We start from the raw sequence: 10,127 nt of genomic DNA, 5'->3' as shown, positions 1-10,127 counted from the left end.
ATAAAACATAAGAAAGAAATTACGTAAGCACATAATGCTTAGTGAATTTGTAGAACATGAAATATAACTTAACATTTCATTTATATAACATTAAGTATAAGTATAGTGTAATCCAACCACAAGTTTGGCATAAGCCTAAGCATCATCATCAATACACAAGTTAGTGCATTTATACATAATTCACTTAAATTAAACATATGATAATTCATTTCTATATGAACATACATCATTTGATTCATTCATCATTTTCATGAGCATATGCTTAATTCCATTTGGAAACTTACCATTTCAATCCCTTTTCTTGCCTATTAAATCATCTAGAATATCATGGGATACTCGGGAAAGCTCACATAAAGTGTGCTTAAACATATAACTATAACATTTCCTTTACATCGTTACTCACATGAGCTGTGGAATGGGCCTGCTCACATGAGTTGTGGGTCAGAATGTAAGCTATATGATACTGCTCACACGAGCAGTGGAGTATCCACAACAAATTCAGGACCTTAGCCATCAGTAGGACATTCAAGACTAGCACCCGAAACATGAAATCCCTAATGACATGTCATTTGTATCCTACGAATTCCTAAGGTTCAACCGGGACTCAACAACCATCATAGCATTGTCTTGGATTTACATTGTCCAATAGCATTATAAATACATAATAACATACAATTGAATATCACGGATATAGTAATTCGTACATACAAACTTACCTCAACAACTAAGGTGTAAAAACAAAGTCGAACTAATCCGAGGCTTTAGCTTTTTCTCGATCTAAATCCCTACGTGGTCTATCTTGATCGAAATAGACAAATTTAATCCATTTAATATCCCTAGAATTCAATTTAGTCAACAGTTCTTATATATGCAAAATTACTATTTTGCCCCTAACATTTTAACTTTTCTCAATTTAGTCTTTAAGCTCATAGATTGAAATTTAAAAATTTTAATCCTCTTTTCAAGCTTGCTGGATTATCTAAGGACTTAAATTAATCCATACCATCATTTCATAAATTTTTCATGAACTTTTACTATTTTTACAAATGAATCCATAAATGTAAATTTCATCAAAAATCACTTTACAAAACTTCTTTATTTATCAACAAGGACTCATAACCTACCATTAAACATCAAGAATCATTCAAAAACATTCATGCCATAACCCTAAATCTTTAACAATTTTACAAATTGATCCCTAGGCTAGCTAGATTAAGCTAAAACGACCTTAAAAACATAAAAATCATTAAAAACGAGATGAAAAACATTTATCATGCACCAAATTTAAGCTTGGCCGAACAAGAACTCATCCATGGAGGTTTTTCTTCTTAAAAATTGGTTAAGGCATAGAAAATAAAGATGATACCACTTTTCTTTCTTTTGTTTTAACCTTATTTACCAAATTACCAAATTAACCATTAAAAACTTCAATAATTTCACTAAAACCATGTCCATAAACATCCACTACCACATCAATTGGTCTAATTACATTCAAGTTCCTTAGATTAAAATTTCATAGCTAGTTGACTCCTTTAACTAATAAAATTCTACTTTTACACTTTTTACGATTTAGTCCTTTTCACTTAATTAATCATGCAAACATCAAAATTTCTTAAGAAATTTTAATATGATCTTACTAATATCCCATAGACAATAAAATAACAATTTACCCATTGGATTTGTGGTCCCAAAACTGTTGTTCTAATTTTACTAAAAACGGGCTACTTTAGGCCTATCTAGGAACACCTTAACCCTAAATCGGTCTTGACTGTGAGATATGAAGACAAGCAGTCCTTGTCGACTCAGTATTCCAGTGAACATATTGGAATATCCTTCTGGGTTACTGACTAGTTGATTGAACAAGAAAACCCGAGACGAGAATTGCTTAAGATTATCGAAACGAGATAATCATCTATGCCCAGATTTGATATATATATATATATATTTCCTTATTTGATTTCTTTCCTTTCGTTTGTTTAATTTCCTTTAATGTTTTTAGGATAGTTTATTAAACTATTCTCTTTTTTATCTTTTATACTATAATCTGATTAGAATATTAATTAGATCAATTTATGTTTAAGTAAAGATTAATTTAGTACTAGCCTCCATTGGGTACGATCCTCGGACTACTCACCTACTCCGCTGTAAACTATCTTACAACTTGAACCATACACTTTCAGATACATTTTCTTATATCTTTTGTGCAAGATTTATGCTCTAGAAGTTGGTACGTTTGGAGGCAGTCAAGTTGTTGGCGCCGTTGTCGGGGAGGCAATGTCACTATATTAGTTGTAATTTTTGCATTTTAATAGAATAATTAGGAAATTTTTAGGTTATAGTTACGAATTTACTTTTCTTGTTTTCTACTAATATTCTCTTTTTGAGTTTAATGTATGACTCATAGTAAGGGAGCACCTATAAGGCTAGTCATAGATCTAGAGAGAATAATCCGTAAAAATTGTCGACAGCAAGAAAAGCAACAACAGATTGATCTGTCGTAATTCAATGTAGCAGATTAAACTAGTTTTTTTTTGCATTTAAGGAGCTTAAATACAAGTACTTTTTTATGTTTTAGTAGAGTCTTCATAATTTCATTTACATTTAACAAAAAGTGTAATTTGTGTCTTTTATTGACCTTAGGGGCTGAATGAGGCCTAAGTGTTAGCTGATATACTTTGTGAGTATGCAAGAGAAGGCGTGCTAACTCGATACTGGTCATTGTGCTGTAACAGTGAAAGCTTGATGTAGCAATATGGGGAGCAGTATAAAAGAATTCCAAGACTGTCTCTAATGTCGCGACATGGTCTGAAGATGTCGCGACACACCCCTGCAGATATCCTGAATATGAGCATGCTGCATTCAATGTCGCAACACATGCACTATGTTGTAGTGACATCAATCCTGTACAAGAAACACTTACGAACAAGTGTTGTTTTGTCTGCACAATCAAAATTTAAATACAAGAGCGTTAATTGACCTAAGGTTGAGGATGATGACAACCCTAACTCTATAAATAGGCTCTTAAACACTTGTAAAAGGACAGTTTTTTATATTATTAGTTTCCTTTGTAGAATTTAATTTTCAGTTTATTTTTCTTTATTTTGGGGTTTAGACTTCTTTTTAGTTCTTTTCATTAGTGTTCTTCAGAGAACTTGATTTGTAGACTCAATCAAATGTTTGAGGATTTCAGCATTTCATATGTCAAATACAAATAGAATTCTCTAAACTCTATGCTTGTCTTTATGCATATATTTAATACCAAGTTTATGATGTTTATTGATTCCATGAGGAACTAATCCTCTTATGGGGGATTAGCGAGTGGATGTATGATTAATTAATTTTTATGTAGATTTTTCTTAGCAGATTAACTTTTTGGGAGAGAAAGAACTTAAACCCTAGGCTTAACAACCCTAGGAAGTCATTTAGGTGGGAATGAACCCAAAATTGGTATGGTTTATCTGTGAACACCTTAGCCCCAAATTGGTATATACTATGAGGTCAGAAGATAAGTAGTTCTTGCCAACTTAGTATTTTAGTAGACGTATCGGAAGATCCTACTAGGGTATTAGATGATATGCCCAAACATTCAAACAAGCCTCCCTGTGATTTGTATGATATGCCTTAATGTGAAACCACCAGGACAGACAACTCTGAGGTATTGTCACACATGTCAAATATGATGGCGCAAATGATTAAAAAGATGTAATAAATATTTGAAGCGCTGCCTTCCAGGAAAGAGGACATGTTTGACGCTCACAACTTGGATCAAGAGAACCCTTTTATTATCGATGACCATGATGAGAATTATGGTGAGATTCAACTAGATCTGGTAACTGAAGATCATTAGGATGAGTTGAGTATAGTTCAAACGGCTCTGATCCAATTGACATAGTAGCAGAACTAATCGTAAAGGTAGAAGTGGAAGATGAACTAACCACTAACATGGATCTTAAACTAATATTGAATGAAAGTGTAGATGAGTCAATACACTTTCTGGCCGTAGCAGAGAAGGAGCCAACTAAAGAAGTCAATGAGTTTGATCCATTCTCATCCAAAAAAAGCAATAAAGCTCGAGGGACCAAAACTTCATGCGACATGGATGGAAGGAAGCTTGAGGAAATAATAACTCAAAAAATGATTGGGGTTGGCTCAAATTTGGTACCAAATGGCTTGTAATGTGGATGTTGCACTGATCGAAAATAAGATAACATCATTAGAATCGACTGAAGAGGCTGGTTCATATACATCAACAGAGAAACAAATGTCGAATCAAAGTGTCGAGAACTAACTGGAAGTTCTTCTATGGTGGCGATATAGATTGTCCCAATTTCTAAAGAATTTTTACATTTTGTTTTATTTTTCAATTTTTTTATTTTTTTTGTTCTTTCTCGTCATTTTTATTATTTAGTATTAATGTTATTTGTGTGAAAGTTTTTTTTGGGTGTAGATAATATGGTTGGACAAAATCGAAAAAAATCAAAGAAGCTAGAAATTGGGCTTGATGTCGCAACCTCCTAGACAAGACGCATCTTGCAACATTAAAAGCCCAAGTTCATTCGAATATTTTTAGACATTCTGTCATCCATTATAGACACTTTTTTTTCTTTTTATTTCATATTTCTTGTCGTTATATTTTTTAGTTACCTTTTCGTCAGCTTGGAGCACACAAGCCCCGGGATTATCATAACAACAAGGATACGACTTACTCAGGGAAGTTTTCTTCTTTGCACTATTTTTCATTAAGGGCAATGTATGTTGTAAAGTGTAAGGGGAAGTGCATACGATTAGTTTGTGTGTTTTAGTTTATGTGTTTACTTTGCTTTAGTTGATTATTTTTAAAATATATATATTATTTTTCTGTTGCATGGTGCTTGGATTATATTAACACTGTGAATAGTGGTTGAAAATAATGAAACATGTAATGATTTTTGTCAAGCATGAATTTTTTTATTGATATGAGATAATTTGATTATTTTAATGGAAATTGATTAGGTTGCCTAGTTAAATTGCATAATAGATTAGAAGTACCAAAGTAAGAATGTTTGATGATGCCATATGAGATATAAGTTTTATAGATAGCCATAGAGACATGAATGCTTGAATTGATTATTATTTATTTGGTTTAATTTGAAGCATGAGAGAAAGTGTGAATGGTGGGATGCTTAGGGATGACCTAAGGCATTGTTTGAATAGTTAGTTCTCAAATGACCATACCTTAATGCTTTCAATCCCTAGTCTCCTTCTTTGAGCCTGATAACTCCTTTTTGATGAATCAGCAAAATTGAAACCCAAAGACCACACATAAAACTTGAACTTTTCCCTATCCTTGGTCCTTTAAAACATTACAAAATAGACGTCAGGCCATAGATATTGAGGGTTTAGGTAGATACATTACGGTGATTTAAAAAAAAGAGCGAAATAGAAAGAAACAATGTGATACAATTATTATAGGTTGAGTAAAAATGTGTGAAAATGAAAATGAAAAACTCAAAAGTAAAAACGAGTGGAAAAAGTATAGAATAGAAACAAAAACACTATGACTGAGAAAAGAGTAAAAAGTCAAGTGACAAAACAAAAAGTCACAAAAGCGAGTGAAAACTCAGCCATCAGTGCACCAAAAGTTGTTAAGCCGACCATAGTTGCTAGTATCATATTGTATCTTCTTACATGGAGAGATAAGGTAGGTGAGAGAGGGAGACAAAAGGCGGTGAGCTTGGAAGGGACATTAAGGGGGAAGAGAAGGAACAATGTCATGTGCCTAACTATTTCCAGTGTTTGAACTATTTTAAGCCATATCTTTCTTTGAGCCCATACCGTCCTAAGCCTCAAAATGTTACAAGCCTAGAAGACCAATGCGACTTAAGTGTTCTTTGTGCATAATATTTCGGAATTGCTAACAAATATCCTCAATGATTATTTTCTGATTCACATAATTGTGTCTACTACATATATGTTTGATTTATATTAATGGTGATATTGTTAAATATTTGGTCATGGGAATTACTTCTAATTTGTTAGTAATGTAAATTTGTAAACTAATCCTATTTTTTCTTTAAAAATTTTGAAAACGTCGAACTATCAAGATTAAGTTACTTGTGCGATAAGAATTGTTATACCTTTCATATTTGACAATCATGTTCTTAGTAGCAATAAAATCCAAGGGACGTATTCTTATTGCATGCTACGTGTCTAGACTTGGTTTACTTGAGGACAAGCAAAGTTAAGTGTAGGGTAGTCGAGGTGTGAGGTTCTTATTTACATCCATATTCACTAATTCTAGCTTGTTTAAAGAACGAAACCAAGTCACAAAATTTTATTTTTACATTTTTTCATTTGGTTTACTTTTATTTACAACTAATTTTTTTTCTTTTTGTTTTCATACATTCTTTGTAGTTTATTTTAATTATATGTTTGCATTGCTTGAGGACAAGTAATGACTTAAGTGTGTGGGAGTTTGATTTGTCGTAATTTGGTGTAACAAATTAAACTATTTTTGCATTTTAGGAGCTTGAATAGAAGCACTTTTGTTATGTTTAAGTCGAGTTTTCATAATTTCATTTACATTCACTAAAAAGTATAATTTGTGTCTTTTATTAACCTTAGGGGTCGAATGAGGCCTAAGGGTTAGATAATATACTTTGTGGGTGTGCAGGAGACAATTAGAAGGCGTGCTAACTTGATATTGGTCGATGTGTAGTAATACAAAGAATTTGATGTAACAACCTAGGGAGCAGAATAGAAAAATTTCAAGACTGCCTCCGGTGTCGCAACAGGGCCTGAGGATGTTGCGACACACCCCTGAAGATATCTGGAATACGTGCATGTTGCCTTAGATGTTGCAACACAAGCACTAGGGTGTTTTGTTCTGCACAATCAAAATTTAAATACGAGAGCATCAGCTGACCTAGGGTTGATGATGATGACAACCCTAACTCTTTAAATAGGCTCTTAAACACTTATTAAAGGACAGTTTTTGATATTATTAGTTTCCTTTGTAGAATTTAATTTTCATTTTATTTTTCTTTCTCTTAAGGTTTAGACTTCATTTCAGTTCTTTTCATTAATGTTCTTCGAAGAACTTGATTTGTAGAAGCAATCAAATGTTTGAGGATTTCAGCATTTCATATGTCAAATACAAATAGGATTCTCTAAAATCTACTCTTGTTTTAGTCTTTATGCATATATTCAATACCAAGTTTATGATGTTTATTGATTCCATGAGGAACTAATCCTTTTATGGGAGATTAGCGAGTAGAAGTATGATTAATTAATTTTTATGTAAAGTTTTCTTAGTGAATCAACTTTTTGGGAGAGGAAGAACTTAAACCCTAGGCTTGACAACCCTAGGAAGAGATTTAGGTTGGAATTAACCAAAAATTGGTATGGCCTATCGGTGAACACATTAGACCCAAATTGGTATATACTGTGAGGTCGAAAGATAAGTAGTTTTTGTTGACTCAGTATTTTCATAGACGTATCAGAAGATCCTACTATGGTATTAACTAGTTGATTACACTAGAAAGCCCGAGAAGACAATTGATTATGAATACCAAAGTGAGCTAATCACCCGTGTCTACATTTGATCTAGTTTATAATCTAGTTTTCTAAAGACTCCTTTTATTTATGTTATTTTTAGTTCTTTAATTATAAAATTTATGTTTATTCTTAATATAGTTTATTTACAGTACTAATTAGATCTATTGGTGTTTAGGTTAGAATAATTTAGTAAGCCTTCCTTGGGTATGATCCTCGGAATACTTACGAAGTGTTTCGTTTTAAAAAAACTATATTATAACCTGGCGCATATACTTGTGGTGACCGCCTCAAATTCTGTATTTTTTGTAGTAGTACTTACACTCTAAACGTTAGTACGTCTGGAGGCGGTCATAGATGCAACATCCACCACCACCGACTATAATTAATGAATTCATTGTTTGATAAGCATAACAATCGAGAAGATCTATTACTACCACCACAGCTACCCGTAAATCTAAACATGGCACGTAATGAGAGGACTCTAACAGAATATATGCTACCAAATCTAGACATGGTTCAAGGGAGCATAACGAAGCCAACTATCACAACCAATAATTTTGAGATTAAGCCTACCATGATCTAGATGATCCAGAACAATTTGTAGTTTCGCAGAACAATGACATAGGATCCAAGTCAACATTTAAAATGGTTCCTCCAATTTTAAAAATGGGGTTACTGATGATGTTATAAGTCTTTGGTTGCTCCCCTTTTCATTAATTTATAACGCCTTTTCTTGGCTAGATTCGCAGCCACCAGGATCAATCACTGCATTCGATGAACTCGCAGGAAAATTCCCACGAAAGTTCTTCCCCATCAGCAAAACGGTCCAGCTAAGAAGGGAAATTTCGATGTTCAAGTAGTTAGAAGGAGAAAGCCTTCACAAAGCATGGGAGTGTTTTAATATGTTGATTCATAAATGCCCATACCAAGGATTACTTGAGCGATTACAACTGCAAACTTTTTACAACAGGTTGGCTGTGCATTCGAGGTCAGGATTAGATGGAGCAGCAGGAAGAGCCTTGATAAATAGAAGTGCAAGAATGCATATGAATTAATAGAGTATGGCAATGAACTCTTGCTAGTTGCCAACTAAACGTCATACATATGGCCAAAGACCATCTATGGTGAAGGCTATCCAGGAAGATGACAAATACCAACAATTAATAGACAAAATCAACTGAATAGTGACTAAAAAGGGTGCAGCAGATATCTATGGAGGAGACAAACCGCTCTTCCACTATATTAATAATCCTACCGAGGATGTGAACTATATCAGAAATAAGGGTGGAAATCCCTATTCAAATACATAAAATCATGCATGGAGAGATCACCCGAACTTGAGATGGGGAGGAAACCAAAGAGGAGGTAATTGTTCAAATCAAGTTAATAACACTAACTATCAACTTCTTTATTTGCAGAAAACTCAGGATAGGGCCAACCAAGTGACCAAATTGTATATGGTCAACATCCAGATAGAATTAAGGGAAAGATGTAGTTAATGAGAATGGTTGTGAAGCTGGTGCAATCTAAGTGCACCAACTCAACAAAAACATGTAGTAAACTTGAAGATCAAATGAGCCAATTGATGATTATGATGGGTGACATAAAAAGACAAATTGGCACAGATATTCCCAGCAGTACAGAAAATAATTCTAGTACGGAAGGGAAGGAGCACGTGAAAGTAATAGTGCTCTAATCGGGTAAAGTACTGAGTATCCCAGAACACCCAACTCAGGAGGTAAATATGAAGAATACCGATGATCTTCAGGAAAGACCCCTAGAGGCTGAAGATGAACCGGAGTCAGAGGAGGTAATTGCACCAATAGTTGAGTCAAAAAAAGAAATAACTAAAGATTATGCCATTGCAAAGATTCCATTCACTTCAAGACTAGAAGAAAAACAAAAACGAGATGAGGACAAGTTTGTAAGTTTCCTAAACTTGTTCAAAACATTAAACGTTAACCTACCCCTAATTGAATTAATTGAAAAAGTCCCTAAGAACGCCAAGTTTTTAAAGGAAATTATATCTAAGTGTAGGAAGATTAATGTAGGTGAACAAGTTAATATAAGTGTTTCTTGTAGTGCTATTATTTCTAGACATGTTCCCCAAAAATTGAAAGACCTAGGAAGTTTTACTATTCCCATAGAGATAGGGAGCATTCATTTTAATAGAGCTCTATGTGTCTTAGGAGCTAGTATTAATTTAATTTCTCTCTCCATTTTTGAAAACCTCGGGTTAGGGGAACTCAAAAATACCCAGATAACACTACAGTTGGTTGAAAGATCCTCAGTGCACCCAAAAGGAGTACTGAAAGAAGTGTTGGTCAAGGTACACAGCTTTATCATCCTGACAGATTTTGTAGTTCTAGACTTTGAAGAGGATCGAGAAATACTTATCCTACTAGGTAGACCTTTCTTACCCACCTCAAGGTCTACTATTTATTTAGAAAATAATGAATTAACCATGAAAATTAATGGTGAGATTGAAACTTTCAAGTGTGGTCACCAACTGAGCGAAGAAGGTAGGAGGAAGTCAAGAGAGCATTGTAAAGAATTATTTATTTCTAACCCTATTGAATTAAGGGATATAC

At 33.6% G+C, this 10,127-nt stretch overlaps 1 non-coding gene across 1 annotated transcript; it reads right to left on the bottom strand.

The window, feature by feature from the left end:
- Nucleotides 1–8,364: 8,364 nt before the first annotated feature.
- Nucleotides 8,365–8,470, bottom strand: LOC128041470 (small nucleolar RNA R71). Its single transcript, XR_008196491.1, has one exon. It is a non-coding gene; the product is annotated as a small nucleolar RNA R71 (small nucleolar RNA).
- Between the last annotated feature and the right edge of the window lie 1,657 nt (nucleotides 8,471–10,127).

This window comes from Gossypium raimondii, chromosome 5 (assembly GCF_025698545.1).
Source record: "Gossypium raimondii isolate GPD5lz chromosome 5, ASM2569854v1, whole genome shotgun sequence".
In the NCBI taxonomy this organism is placed as follows: Eukaryota; Viridiplantae; Streptophyta; class Magnoliopsida; order Malvales; family Malvaceae; genus Gossypium; species Gossypium raimondii.
Note: the sequence above shows the minus strand (reverse complement) of the source record. Positions and strands in the feature narration are given on the sequence as shown.